The sequence below is a fragment of the Trichechus manatus genome, unplaced genomic scaffold, assembly GCF_000243295.1.
Source record: "Trichechus manatus latirostris isolate Lorelei unplaced genomic scaffold, TriManLat1.0 scaffold00027, whole genome shotgun sequence".
In the NCBI taxonomy this organism is placed as follows: Eukaryota; Metazoa; Chordata; class Mammalia; order Sirenia; family Trichechidae; genus Trichechus; species Trichechus manatus.
This window is the reverse complement of record NW_004443963.1, coordinates 17,819,544-17,835,002: the sequence shown is the minus strand read 5'-3', so window position 1 is coordinate 17,835,002 and position 15,459 is coordinate 17,819,544.

Below are 15,459 nucleotides of genomic sequence, written 5' to 3'. Positions count from 1 at the left end.
GATTGAGTGAGATTATAGATGAAAAGTGCTTAGAACCTGTTGTTGCTGTGTGCCGTTGAGTCAATTCTGACTCATAGCGACCCTATAGGACAGAGTAGAGCCGCCCCATAGGATTTCGTCTATCAGTTTGTCATACTGTGGTGGCTTGCATGTTGTAGTGATGCTTGAAGCCATGCCACCATTATTTCAAATACCAGCATGGTCACCCATGGCAGACATGTTTCAGCAGAGCTTCCAAACTAAGACAGACTAGGGAGATAGACCAGACTATCTACTTCTAAAAAAATTGGCCAGTGAAAACCTTATGAATAGCAGCAGAACATTGTCTGATATAGTGCCAGAAGATGAGCCCCTCAGGTTGGAAGGCACTCAAAATACAACTGAGGGAGAGCTGCCTCCTCAAAGCAGAGTCATCCTTAATGACATGGATAGAGGCAAGCTTTCGAGACCTTCATTTGCTGATGTGGCATGACTCAGAATAAGAAAAAACAGCTACAAACATCTGTTAACAATTGGAACATGGAATATACGAAGTATGAATCTAGGAAAATTGAAAGTCATCAAAAATGAAATGGAATGCATGAAGATCAATATCCTAGGCATTAGTGAGCTGAAATGGACTAGCATGGCCATTTTGAATTAGACAATTATATGGTCTACTATGCCAGGAATGACAAATTGAAGAGGAATGGCATCACATTCATCCTCAAAAAGAGCATTTCAAGATCCATCCTGAAGTACCATGCTGTCAGTGATAGGATAATATACATACACCTACAAGGAAGACCAGTTAATACAATTATTATTCAGATTTAAGCACCAACCACTAATGCCAAAAATGGAGAAACTGAAGATTTTTACCAACTTCTGCAGCCTGAAATTTATCAAACATACAATTGAGATGCATCCATAATTACTGGGATTGGAATGCGAAAGTTGGAAACGAAGAAGGATCAGCAGTTGGAAACTATGGCCTTGGTGATAGGAACAACACCAGAGATGGCATGATAGAATTTTGCAAGACCAATGACTTCTTCATTGCAAATACCTTTTTTCAACAATATAAACTTTGACAATACACATGGACCTCACCAGATGGAATCTACAGAAATCAAATCAGCTACGTCTGTGAAATGAGATGATGGAGAAGCTCAATATCATCACTCAGAACAAGGCCAGGGGCAGACTTCGGAACTGACCATCAACTGCTCATATGCAAGTTCAAGGTGAAGCTGAAGAAAGTTTAAACAAGTCCACAAGAGCCAAAGTAAGATCTTGAGTATATCCCACATGAATTTAGAGGCCATCTCAAGAATAGATTTGACGCATTGAACGCTAATAACCAAAGACCAGACCAGTTGTGGAATGACATCGAGGACATCATACATGAAGAAAGCAAGAGGTCATTAAAAAGAAGGAAGGAAAGAAAGAAAAGGCCAAAATGAGTGTCAGAAGAGACTCTGATACTTGCTCTGGAATGTAGAGTAGCTAAAGCGAATGAAGAAACGATGACTTAGAGCTGAACAGGGCATTTCTAAGCGCGGCTCGAGAAGACAAAATAAAGTATTATGATGAAATGTGCAAAGACCTGGAGTTAGAAAACCAAAAGGGAAGAACATGCTTGGCATTTCTCAAGCTGAAAGGACTGAAGAAAAAATTCAAAACCTCTATTGTGATATTGAAGGATTCTATGGGCAAAATATTGAACAACACAGGAAGCATCAAAAGAAGACTGACAGAATACACAGTCACTGTACCAAAAAGAATTGGTCGACATTCAACCATTTCATGAGGTGGCATACGATCAAGAACCGATGGTATTGAAGGAGGAAATCAAAGCTGCATTGAAGGCATTGGCGAAAAACAAGGTTCCAGGAATTGATGGAGTACCAATTGGGATGTTTCGACAAACAGATGCAACGCTGGAAGCACTCACTCGTCTATGCCAAGAAATTTGGAAGACTGCTACCTGGCCAACTGACTGGAAGACAGCCATATCTGTGCCCATTACAAAGAAAGGTCACCCAACAGAATGCAGAAATTATCAAACAATATCATCAATATCACACACAAGTAAAATGTTGTTGAAGATCATTCAAAATGGTTGCAGCAGTACATTGACAGGGAACTGCCAGAAATTCAAGCCAGGTTCAGAAGAGGACGGGGAATGAGGAATATCATTGCTGATGTCAGATGGATCTTGGTGGAAAGCAGAGAATACCAGAAAGATGTTTTCCTGTGTTTTATTGACTATATAAAGGCATTTGACTGTGTGGATCATAGCAAACTATGGACAACCTTCAAAGAATAGGAATTCCAGAGCACTTAATTGCACGCATGAGGAATCTGTACATAGACCAAGAGGCAGTCATTTGAACAGAACAAGGGGATACTGTGTGGTTTAAAGTCAGGAAATGTGTGTGTCAGGGTTGTATCCTTTCACCATACTTACTCAGTCTGTATGCTGAGCAAATAATCCGAGACGCTGGACTATATGAAGAAGAACAGGGCATTAGGACTGGAGGAAGACTCATTAACAACCTGATATGCAGAGAAAGAGAAGAGGACTTGAAGCACTTACTGATGAAGATCAAAGACTACAGCCTTCAGTATGGATTATACCTCAACATAAAGAAAACAAAAATCCTCACAACTGGACCAATAAGCGACAACATGATAAACGGAGAAAAGACTGAAGTTGTCAAGGATTTCATTTTACTTGGATCCACGACCAACACCCATGAAAGCAGCAGTCAAGAAATCAAAGGATGTATTGCACTGGGCAAATCTGCTGCAAAAGACCTCCTTAAAGTGTTAAAAAGCAAAGATGTCATTTTGAGGACTAAGGTGCGCCTGACCCAAGCCAGGGTATGTTCAATCGCCTCATATGCGTGTGAAAGCCGGACAATGAATATGGAAGACTGAAGAAGAATTGATGGCTTTGCATTATGATGTTGGTGAAGAATATTGAATATACCAGGGACTGCCAGAAGAACGAACAAATCTGTCTTGGAAGAAGTACGGCCAGAATGCTCCATAGAAGCAAGGATGGTGAGTCTTGGTCTCATGTACTTTGGACATGTTATCAGGAGGGACCAGTCCCTGAGAGAGACATCATACTTGGTAAAGTAGAGGGTCAATGAAAAAGAGGAAGACTGTCAATGAGATGCATTGACACAGTGGCTGCAACAATGGGCTAAAACATAGCAATGACTGTGAGGATGGCGCAGGACCAGGCAGTGTTTTGTTCTGTTATACATAGGGTCACTATGAGTCGGAACTGACTTGACGGCACCTAGTAACAACAACAACAATTTTTATGGAAGCAGACTGCCAGGTTGTTTCTCCCACAGAGTGGCTGTTAGGTTTGGACTACCAACCTTTCAGTTATCAGCCGATTGCTTAACCACTGTGCCACCAGAGCTCCTTGCTTAGAACATAACCAAAACCAAACCAAACCCGTTGCTGTGGAGTCAATTCTAACTCATAGCAACCCTATAGGACAAAGCAGAACTGCCCATAGGGTTTCCAACGCTGTAAATCTTTATGAAAGCAGACTGCCACACCTTTCTGCTGCGGAGCGGCTGGTGGGTTCACACTGTTACAGCAGCACTAGATAAGTAAGATAACTCATTAAGTCAGTGAGGAAACTGGGGCTCCGAGAGAGGCTGGGGACATAGGAAGCCACTAGGACAAGCCCCCAGAACCATGACCTTGAACCCACGGCAGTGCATGTGTTCCCAAGGCCCTGAGGCCCAGACCACTCAGCCGGGTTCCACACTCCCACCTTTTCGAATGTTTGATCCCGTCCCCAGCCAGGACGGGGTCTGTGGAGGCCCAGACCCTGGGACCCTCGGTGGCTCCACCAGGACAGGGGCCTGTGCAGAAAGGATACCCTGCCTGTGGCACCTTCCCTTGGGGGGCCAAGCACCCACCCTCAGACTGGGACCAAGGGCCCCAATGGGTTCAGACTTCCTGGGACCTGCTGGCTTGATGTCTCCTGGGAGGATGCTGGCATTCTGGGAAGAGTGTGAAGAGAGCCAAGGGTGGGAGCCAGGAGCTGGGGTTCTAGAATGACTGGTGCCCCTTGACTCACTGTGAGTCACCTGTGCAGCCAGGGGCTTGGCCAGTGAATGTCATCTGGGGCCAAGAGTTTTCTCAGAATCTGTGAGCTGGGGTGGGGCTGCTGGGAGGAAGTCTCTCAGAGTCAGGGAGGTCCAGGGCTGGGCCAGGCAGGGCAGGCTGAGGGCAACAGCGCAACAATGCTCCCTGTCAGCCCGGCACCCCAGCAAAGCCAGGACAGTGAGGCCCCAGAGGGTGTTGTCACCAACAGGATGAGCAGGCCCAGCATCATTCCCTGCTGGGGCCCGGCAAACCCACCCTCAGGGGGCAGAGAGCAGGCAGCTGGGGCCTTGGGAGATGAGCCCCAGAGGCCTGAAAAGAAAGGGCTCAGGCTGCGGTCCACGCAGGCCTGCCAGAGTCAGCTTATCCTGCAGGCCCGCTCAGGCACATAATGTAGCCTTCGTGGACAGGAGAAGGGGGTGAGGCCAAGAGAGCTAAAGTAACTGCCCCAAGGTCACGTCCATGTGGAGCTGGGCTTCCAAGCAGATCCTTTCACCACCCCCACTTGTTCCCTGCTCTAGGAAACATAAGGCAAATCTAAGGGTGGCCCAAGGCCTGCCCACCCCCAATCCCTGCCAGTCCCACCAGCCTGCAGCCTGCATGTCCATTCTAGGGCCACTCTCAAGGGTCAAGGTGTTGATGGCTCAGCTGAAATAGCAGTGCGCTTGCTGTCGGATGGGGTGACACCTTCACTGGCCAGCAACGCCCTTTCGGCCTGTCCAGGCCCTCGGAGAGCCCCTGAGTGTCCAGACCCAAATGTGGAGCCCCGGCGGCCACACAGTGAGAGCGGCCTCGGCCCACACTCTCCCCCTGGGCCCAAGCTCTCCCCCTGGTGCTGCATTCCTCCGCTTCTCCCACAGCTCATTTCCGGCTCTCCTATTTGAGAAGCCGCCAGAGACTGGAAGCTCACCCTGCCCAGAGGGGACTGTGGGACCACATTTCTAGAAGGGAGGGGCTTGTGCAAGAGGGTGGTCTTGAGGAAGGGACGCATCCGAGCTGCTTTCAGTAGCGAGCGTGCTGTTTTTACAGAAGTGGTGTGTTATTCAGGACTGGTGGAGATTGGGGGTGACCCTTGAAGGCCGTCCACACGTGTCTGTCCCCAGCTGGGGTCTGCACTGGCCTCCAGGGCCAGCTCACCATCCCCCACCCCTCCTGCCAAGGTTGTACCTTCTCAGGGTCTCCAACGCATCCCTTCCTGTTTGGCCTGGACACAAGCATGAATCACTATCTTCCCCTACCCCACCCCTGCCTTATCTGGCTGGCCATCTCTGCAGCAGCAAGGAGGCTGGGTGGGCGCCAGGGCCACTGTGTATCCCTTGGGTGGTGGTTCTGAGTGGGATTTGAGTGGCCTGGCCTGTGGCCTCTCCAGCCATGGAGCTGCTGCCATGCTGTGCACCCTCACTGGCAGGTCCCCCCCTGAGGGCTGGGGGCCCAGACCGTCTTCAAGACCAGCCCCAAGAGGGAGCAGAGGCCCAGAGACAGGGAGCGACCTGCCCGTGCCACACAGAGGAGAGTCAGAGCCTGCCACGCCGGCCTGCGGATCCACTAGCCTCCCTTCCTGATCTTGTTCTCACCTGTTTGCAGGAAACCGCTCTTTTGGGGCCGAGGAAGGAGGTGAGGTGGGCCCCACTAAACCCTACCCCCCCCATTTCCTGTGGCCTCCACACCTCTGCCACCAAAATTAGCATCGCCTTTAAAAAACACTCGTTCCCGGGAGCGGATGGGTCACGGATCCCCTACTAGGAGCTGCCCTTCCCACCACCTTTACAGAGATGGAAACTGAGGCTCAGAGAGTCGTAGCTGTTACAGAGCTAGCGAGTGACAGAGCCACACCTTCAGACTGATTCCCATTCCGGCTTCCCCTGCATTGCCTCCAGCACCAGGCTCTGGGCAGGGAGTCACTGTGGGTGACCGTAGCCAGCACTGCCCCTCGGGAAGCCAGCCCGTTCCTGTCCCGCCCACCCCTTCCACATCCCAGGCATATTGGCACTTGGGTTGTGGGGGCAGGAGGAGGCATTGGTGGTCACCTGGCAGACCACCGAAGCTGCAGGAGAGGCATCTGTTATGGGGCTCACGGCTCAGTGGGAGAGCCGATGGGAGAGGGTGCCACTGGACCTGGCTACATTTGTGTTTGCAAACAACTGGGGGGTACTAGTGTTGCCAGTTCTGTTGCCCCCTCCCGGACCTCCAGGCTGTCTGCAGACACTGTTCCCCCCACCAACCCCAGGGCTGAGCCCATTCCACAAAAGGAGAAGCTGAGGCTCAGAACTGGAAAGTGGTCCCAAGACCATGCGGCCCTGTAATGTGATGGCCGAGTGGGTCAGAGACCTGGGTCCCAACCCCTCCTCACCCCCAAGCTGTGCGACCTTGGCCAGTCGCCTCCCCCTAAGCCTCCTTCCCCATCTGCAGAATGCAGCCAAGCCAGAGGCCACGGGGAGTTCAAGCTTTTCCTGCTGCTGCTGGGGCCCTTGCTGGGGGCCGGTGGGGAGGTGGGGGGGCCTGCCCAAGGCCCTTGGAGAGGGGGCAGGCCTGGACCAAAGCAGGCATCCGGGCGGCCTGGAACAGACCTTCCCCTCCCCTCACCCCAATTCCTTTGTGTTACTTCCAGGTACTCGTTACTTGCTGTTATCTGAAAAGTTTCTTTCCTTGTTTGCTGTCGCCACGCTGCATCCCAGCGCCTGATCAGTGCCAGCACATACGCATGTCCGGGCCGCTCAGTGCGTATCTGTTGAACAACTACATGCCCGGCTGCTGGGCTGAAGGTGGATCCTACAGGGGAGATGGACACGACCAGCGGCCCGGGGCGAGTGCAGTGGAGGGTTGAGGTGTGGGGAGAGGTGGTGGTGGTGTGGGGCTGCAGAGAGAAGCTGGGGCTGGGATTGTATTTAGGAAATGAAACCGACGGAACTTGGTGCTGTGTGGGGTGATGGGGAGTGTGCTGTCGGATGGCTCCAGGTGTCTGCTGGGGGAGGTGGGAGCAGGAGCGGAGGTCAGAGCTGGGGAAGCGTTGAGGGGCTGGGCGGGGGTCAGGAGGCTTTGGGTGGCCAGGTCTGACCAGCAGTTAGAACTCTGGAGGGTTGTGGCTAGTGCGTGGTAGCAGAGTTGCCCTGGGGGTACAAAGTGGGGGTGGAGAGAAGAGAAGGGCTCCGCCTCCCCACTGCCTCCTTGACTGTGGAGCTCAGAGACTGGGACCTGAGGTAAGATGTCACCAAGCACAGCTGGTGCTTGGTCTCAGTCAACCTGAACACCCTCTGGGCCGGGGTAGTGCTTCACTCACCCTGAGATCTGCCCAGCCCCAGCTCCTCAAACTCCCTCTCCCCTTCCAGGCCCAGGTGGCCTCCCTGATTCTCCTGCTCCCCACCCCTGCATGCCTCTCTCCTCGACATGTGTGAGGTCCTCTGTGGTTCAGTGGTAGCATTCTTGCCTCCCATGCAGGAGACCCGGGATCGATTGTCAGCCAATGCTCCTCAAGCGCAGCCATCACTCATCTGTCAGGGAGGCTTGTATGTTGCTGTGATGCTGAACAGGTTCCAGTGGAGCTTCCAGACTAAGACAGACTTGGAAGAAAGGCCTGGCTGTCCACTTCTGAAAATCAGCCAATGAAAACCCTATGGTCCAATCTGCAACAGATCATGGGGATGGCACAAGACCAAAACCACTGGGCATGGGGTCACCATGAGTGACAGTTGACAACCACCACATTTGCACTCACACTCGCTTAATCTCTCACACAAGAAACAATTCCGCGACGGGCCTTGGACACTGGCCCTGGCCTGTGGGGACACAGAGATGACACTGCCTCATGGGAGACAGACCCAGAGGCCAGGCCACAGCCTGTCTCAAAGCCACGTAATGCATGAATGCTCTTACAGAGGAAAAAATCCCCCTGGGTGCTGGGGAGTCTTCAGTCATTTTTATGATCCTGTTTCTTAAGTGTGCACAGACACAGAGCCAGGTGTGAAGCACTCATGCTTATGTTTGCCTCCGGCATTAAAACCAGAGCAAATTTACAAAACAAATGTGAAGAACAGAGCGAACCAACCTAAAGTCAAATCGCAACAGGAAAAGATGTGGCCAGCTCTCACCACAGACCAGGAGGCCAGCGTCTAGTGGGCTAAGGCAGGGCTGGGCAGGCTTGACAAGGGTGTGGTGACCACAGTGTGGTGGCTGAGCGCTGCCTGCACCTTCCTCTGTCCTCCCTACTCTCGCCTCCACCCTGTGTGGCCCTGGTGGGCCATTTCAGGCACCCAGATCTCCACTGGGCACTTTTCTCCTTAGTCCGTGGCTGTTAAAATCTTAACATCCAGTCAACACATGCCCAAACACGTGGGAAGGCAGGAGTTACTTTTAAGGCAATTGCTCCCACCGTTTGCCATTGAGCTGACTCTGACTCATGGCAACCCCCCATGTGTATCAGAGTAGAAATCTGCTCCATAGGATTTTCAATGGCTGCGTTTTCAGAAGTAGATTGCCAGGCCTTTCTTCCAAGGCACCTCTGGGTGGACTCAAACCACCAGCCATTTGGTTAGCAGCTGAGTGCTTAACCATTTGTGCCATCCAGAGACTCCAAAGCAATCGCTCAGATGATCCTAAATAGGATTATAACCAATTTGTTTATAATTCATAGACTCAAAACCCACGTTAAAAAATCCTCATACTCTTCAGATCCTGTCCAGAGACCCCAGTTCGAGAAACCCTAAAGCTACACTGTCCAGTATGGTGGCCACGAGCCACGTGAGCTTCCGAAGCCCTGAATGGAAAGCTAATGGCTGGGAAAAGCAGTATTAAAAAAAAGAATGTAAAATATCTCATTAATAACTTTATGTTGGTTATATGTCAAAATGATAATATTTTGGTTATATTGGGTTAAATAAAATATCGCATTAAAATTAATCTCCATGTTTCTTTTTACTTTTTAAAACGTGGCTCCTAGAAAATCTGAAATGACCTATGTGGTTCGCATTCTCTGTTTGACTATTGCTTTAGGGAGTCCCTGGTTGACAGAAATGGTTAAGCTCTGAAAGGTTGGCAGTTCAAACCTACCCAGAGGCAGATGCCTTGGAAGAAAGGCCTGGCAAGTTGCTCCTGAAAGGTCACAGGTGTGAAAACAAAATGGAGCGGTTCTACTCTGCACACACAGGGTGGCCATGAGTTGGAATTGGCCGAATGGCAACTAGCACCAACAGCCACATTTAGCCCTAGAGGGTTGATCCAGGTGCTCCCATAGCCTAGAGGAGCTGCCTGGAGTCACCCGGAAATCTCAGAGGAAGAAGCCTTGGGCTGCTTCTTGGTTTGTTTGTTTTTTTTTTATATTCACCTTATTTATCAAAGTTCTAGATATACATTGTCGAAGAGCCACCTACTTCCTCAGGGTTTGTTAAGAGAGACACCTGAGCTTTGGTGAAAGGAGACCTGGGGTGTACTTGTTGGGGACTCCCCATGCCAGTATTTTTAGGTTTTTGTTCTTGGGGGGGATCCGATTCTTCTGAGGGGGTCCTCCAGTGTCTTGCCTGGAGGGCAAGGGAGCGGGGCAGGGAAGGGGGTTGCCCCCAGCCCTCAGAAGTCCACAGCAGGCACTTAGCCCCCGGCCCATGCCAGGGTTCCCAGGCTTACCAAGAATGACTTCAGTTTTCTGCCAGGGTTGGGGAGGGCAACCGCCTGGCGGTCCTGAGTGGGGTACTGGGGCTCTGATTGTCCTTTATTTAGCCCCCACCCATTACCCGCCTGGAGCCCTGGTGGCGCAGTGGTTAAGAGCTCGGCTGCTAACACAAAGGTTGGCAGTTCGAATCCACCAGCCCTGCTTGGAAACTCATTGGGCAGTTCTACTTTGTCTCCAGGGTCGCTATGAGTTGGAATTGACTCGACGGCAACGGGTTTCATTACCCCCACCTGGTGCTGCCAGCTCCTGGCTGAGCCTATGGCGGCTTCTACAGCTGAGCTGCCACCCTGCACGCTTAGGATGTGGCTGGCCTGGGGGGATCAGGTCAGTCACCATTTGTCTCCTGTCCCTCCATCCTTGTGGGTTTATACCTTAAAAAAGAAATGCCTTTCTATAGTCTTTGTTTTTTTTTTTAATTGTGGTCAAAATATACACAACAAAACATTTGCTAATTCACCATTTTCTACATGTATAATTCAGTATCATTGATTACATTCTTCATGTTGTGGGACCATTCTCACCATCCTTTTTCCAAATCATTCCACTACCATTACCATAAACTCAATGCCCCCGAAGCAAAACCTCTCCCTTTTTCCCTCCCTTCCAACCCTGCTGTTGTTGTTAGGTGCCATCCAGTTGGTTCCGACTCATAGCAACCCTATGTACAACAGAACAAAACACTGCCTGGTCCTGCGCCATCCTCACAATCATTGTTATGCTTGAGCTCATTGTTGCAGCTGCTGTGTCAATCCATCTCGTTGAGGGTCTTCCTCTCTCTTTCACTGACCTTCTACCAAGCATGACGTCCTTCTCCAGGGACTGATCCCTTCTGATAACGTATCCAAAGTACATGAGACGAAGTCTCGCCATTCTCATTTCTAAGGAGCATTCTAGCTGTACCACCCTGGTAACCACTGATAATCCTTTTTTTTTTTTTTAATATTTTATTTTGCTGTTGTTGAGAATATACACAGCAAAACATACACCATTTCAACTGTTTCTACATGTACAATTCAGTGACACTGATTACATTCTTCAAGTTGTGCACCCATCCTCACCCTCCTTTTCTGAGTTGTTTGGTGAGACACCAGAGGCGTAGCCACAGAAAACAGCCCTGTGGCAACCACTGAAATTGCATCCCTGCAGGGCCACAGCAAGGGTAAAGGACTGTCTGGGTGCAATTTCTGAGTTGCACCCCTCCCCAATTTCAAGATGAATAGATTTTGATAGCAGACGACCCCGTGCGAACTTCCCCCCTCTTGTCCATTTGCCTCATCGGGCACCTTTTATATATGTGGTGCCTTGGAATGCCATTCCATGCCTGGTGCCCCCTTGGACTTGTGCCCAGGGGCAAGTGCCCGCTCTGCCACTCACCCTCCTTCGCTTCACCTCTGTGTCTACCATGCTTGAGGAACGATGTTGGGCCATACAGGGTTAATAGAAACAGTTCAGTGATGTCCCCCAACCCACCTCCCCTTCAAGTGGTGCCCAGGGCACATGCCATACCTGCCATACCTTAGATAGCCTCTGCTTTGTTCCTCCTCCATTAACATCAACTCTTTGCCCCCTAAGGTTCCCATCTAATCTTACCAGTGGCTGTTGTCACTTTGATCCCATATAGTTTTTAAGAGAGCATGATGCTCAAGGCAGACATTTTCTACTAATGAAGCTAAGCTATTGTTTGGTTTTAAGAAGACTTCAGGGGAGATTTTCGGTCTAAGTTTTAAAGATTATCTTAGAGCACTAGTTTCAGGGGTTCATCCAGCCACCATTAATAATCTTTAGTTTCTATGTATTTGCTTATTTCCTGTAAGGGCGATCACACAGTATTTGTCCTTTTGCAACAGACTCATTTCACTCAGCATGCTGTTTTCAAGGTGGGCATGCATCAGGACTTCATTTCTCTTTATGTCTTAATAACGTCCCATTGTGTGTATGTACCACATTTTGTTTACCTTTCTGTAGTCTTAATGAAGAGAGTTTTAGGGGGCATTGGTTCAGTGGTGGAATTCTCACCTTCCATGCAGGAGACCCAGATTCAATTCCTGGCCAATGCACCTCATGCGCAGCCACCACTGGTCTATCAGTGGGTTTCAGTGGAGCTTCCAGACTAAGATGGATTAGGAAGAAAGGCCTGGTGATCTGCTTCCAAAAATCAGCCAGTGAAAACCCTATGGATCACAAGGGTCTGATCCACAACTGAGCATGGGGATGGTACAGGACCAGGCAGTGTTTTGTTCCATTGTGCATGGGGTCACCATGAGTCAGGGGCCAACTAGACAGCGAGGCTTTAGGAGGGGGAGAAATTCCATGTGTGTTTAATCTGCCATCTTTAGCCTGAAGTCGTAGGGCAGTCCCGAGAAGCCCATAGCCTCCTCATTTTCCAGGGCCTGGTGCAAAGCCCAGCTGCTCTGGGAAGCTCCCCAGGGGCTACCAGCCTGAAGGAGTCTCCCTCTCAGCCCAGATCCCAGGGCCTGTTCTGGTTTGAACTCCAGATGCTGGTTTATGTGCTCCAGAGACTGCATGTCCACTAGCCAGGCACGGGCCAAGTCATTCCTGATCGATCCTCTCTATTCACCCTCCCAGCCACAGCCCTCAGCTTGGGGCTGGCATGTGGTTGGCGCTCGGCTAGCTTTGTCGCTAGAGAGAAAAAGGGACAGGCACACGGGGAAGAAAACACGGTCTGGGCAGAGGCTTGGCGATGGCGAGGAGCAGAGCGTGCAGGGGACAGTCCTCTGCTCTCAGCTTCTCCCTGTTCTTAAGCCCGTCTCTGGTCTTCCTCCCACGTCTGCGACAACAGGGTGCTTGGGGGTTCAGGGACCAGGACCTCAATTGTAGGCCACCCCTTCCATTAAAGGGAAGTGGCTGAGGCCCTGTGCATCCCCACGTGTTTTTGTTAGGTGCTGTCGAGTCAATTTCGACTCGTAGTGACCCCATGTGACAAAGTAGAACTGCCCAATAGGGTTTTCTTGGCTGTAATCTTTCTTTTCTCCCAGTTCATTTTTTTCTGTATTTATTTTGTTGTTGTTGAGAATATTCACAGCAAAACATACACCGGTTCAAGTTTCTACATGTACAGTTCAGTGACGCTGATCACATTCTTCGAGTTGTGCAACCATTCTCACCCTCCTTTTCTGAGTTGTTCCTCCCCCACTAACATAAACTCCTTGCCCCATAAGGTTCCGACCTCATCTTTCGCGTTGCTGTCCTCACTTTGATCCTACACGGATAGTTCTTAGAAGAGCATATTGCTCAAGGGAGAACTTTTTTACAAGTTAAGCTAAACTATTGTTTGGTTTTAAGATGACTTCAGGGGATATTTTTTGTTTAAGGTTTAAAGATTATCTCAGGGCAATAGTTTCGGGGGTGCAGCCACCCTCCATGGCTCCAGGAAGTCTAGATTCCATGAGAATTTGAAATTCTGTTCTTGACTGTAATCTTTACAGGAGCAGGTCACCAGGTCTTTCTCCTGCAGTGCCACTGGGTGGGTTTGATCCGCCAGCCTTTTGGTGAGCACTGAGTGCTTAATTGTTGCATCACCAGGGCTCCTTAAGCCCCACGTGGCAGGGACTTTTCCACTAGCCACAGTCGGGCCCACTCTACTTTTACGGACCTCCGAAAGAATTTTACTTTCTTTTAAAATCAGAAGAAAAAATAGTACTTTTAGCTTGAAGAGAATGTTTTAATATGTAATACAGTAAAACCTGCGAAAGCCAGAAACTGTAAGGTGAAAACCTGTCAGAGAAGGAAAACTCAAATATTTTCCACTAAATAGAGAGCAATAGCCAAGCGGTAAGGCTGCACCCTGTCAACGGCATAAAACTTGGGAGACCCAGAAAAACAAGGCAGTTGTGTGAGTTCTGACTCTCACAGGTTTCGCTGTATTAACACATGCATTTTTATTACCAATGTAGTTGCAAAACCAAATTTTCAATATTTTTTTTATGGAAGAAGGAGCCATGAAATTCACAATGCGCCCTTGCTCCATGTTCAGGGCCACCCGCATTCTTGCTCTGGGGTGGGGGGATGCCTTGTGCTCACAGGAGCCGAGGAGCTCCTGAGTGAGGGGCAGGGGACGGCTTCCCCTGGACAGGGAGGTGCTGCTGAGCTGGGTTTTGAAGGATAAGTAGTTCTCACCCTGTCCTCAGACAGCAGGGAGAGTTCCACGGAGACACAGACTCAGGAAGGGGTCTGGCCCAGCCCCATGAGGATGGGGGTCTGGTCTGGCTCTAGGAGGGTATGGGGTGGGGGCTGGGCAGGCGAGGGTGGGGGGCCTGGTGTGCCCAATGCATGGTGAGAAAACACTTCTTCCCGGCACCTGAAATGCCTGCCAACTTCTAACCCCATCCCCAGCTGTAGCCCAAGTCCCGGAAGCTCCTGGTTTGTACATCATTTCCCAGGCTCTTCTCCGGGGCCAGCCTTGCTTCGGCTCAGCCTTAGGGGTCAGGACCTTTGGAAAGGACTGGCGCCAACACCCCTCCACCAACGCCCAGCTCCCCTCCCAGCCCTTCCTATCTGACCTATCAGTCCAGCCTAGGCTCCCTGCTAAAAGCTTTCACTGTCTGCGATGGCCCAGGTTGGCCTGACCCCCACGCCGCCCCAGCCCGCTGCCTGCCATCCCTCCCAGGCCCTCCACACCCGGGCCTGTGTGCTTCTTGCAGCCCAGAGCTCCCTGACCCTCCTCCTTCACTCAGCTGACTCCTACCTGTCCTTCAAGATGCAACCCCAGCCTCACCTTCTCCAGGCAGCCTTCCAGGAGTCCCCCAAGTCTCAGTCAGGGCAGCCCCCATGCTGAGCTCCTCCAGGGCAGACATGACCAACTCCTCCTTTTCCGAGTGCACAGAAAGGCTCAGTGGTGGTACTTGAATTAGGGCTGTGGGTCTAGGAGTGGGAGGGAGGGGGGAGTATGCGGCAGGGATTCCGTTCAGTCTGTGCATACATTTGCACACTGGACACCTGTGCCTTGTCCTAGGTGTTGGGCACACACCTGGGAAGAAACAAACTGTTGCCTCCAAGGGTCCCCCGGTCTGATGGGGAGAAACGAACCCCAAGTTCTCGTGAACATGTTCTGAGAGCTCCCAGGGAAACTGCCCCCGCGCTGTGGGCAAGGAGGGGAGGTGGTCAAAAATGGCTTCAAAGAGGTGACATCCAGGACACGGTCTGCAATGAAAAACTGGCATCAGCCAGATGAGTGGCGAAGGCTGTTAAACAGAGGGACCAGCGGAGCAAAGGTGGGGCAATGGGAAACCAGGCAGCCCTTAGAGCTGGGCATGTGGCAAAGGTGGGGTGTGGGAGGGAGAGGGCCACGGGGGGAGGGGCAGCAGCCAGAGGGGAGGTTGGGCTGCATCCATGGTTTTGGGGTCTACAGAGTGTTTTAGCAGGGAGTGAAGGGGTGGGGTGCAGTGAGGGGTGGGGGGAACTGAGGGAGGAGGGAGGTTAGACCCCAGGCTGATGTGCAGGAAGGAACAAAACCCAAGAAGTACTGGCTATGTGTGGGTTGGGGGGTCAGGAAAAGATGAGGAAGACCCGGGTCTCTGGGGGGCACTGGGTGGATGTGATGCCCTCATGCTGGGAAGCCGGGAAAGCTGGCAAGGCCCAGGTCTGGGGCAGATGGATGGCGAGGTCCAACTGGAACCAGGTGGATTTTAGGTACCTGTGGGACATACACGTGAAGATGC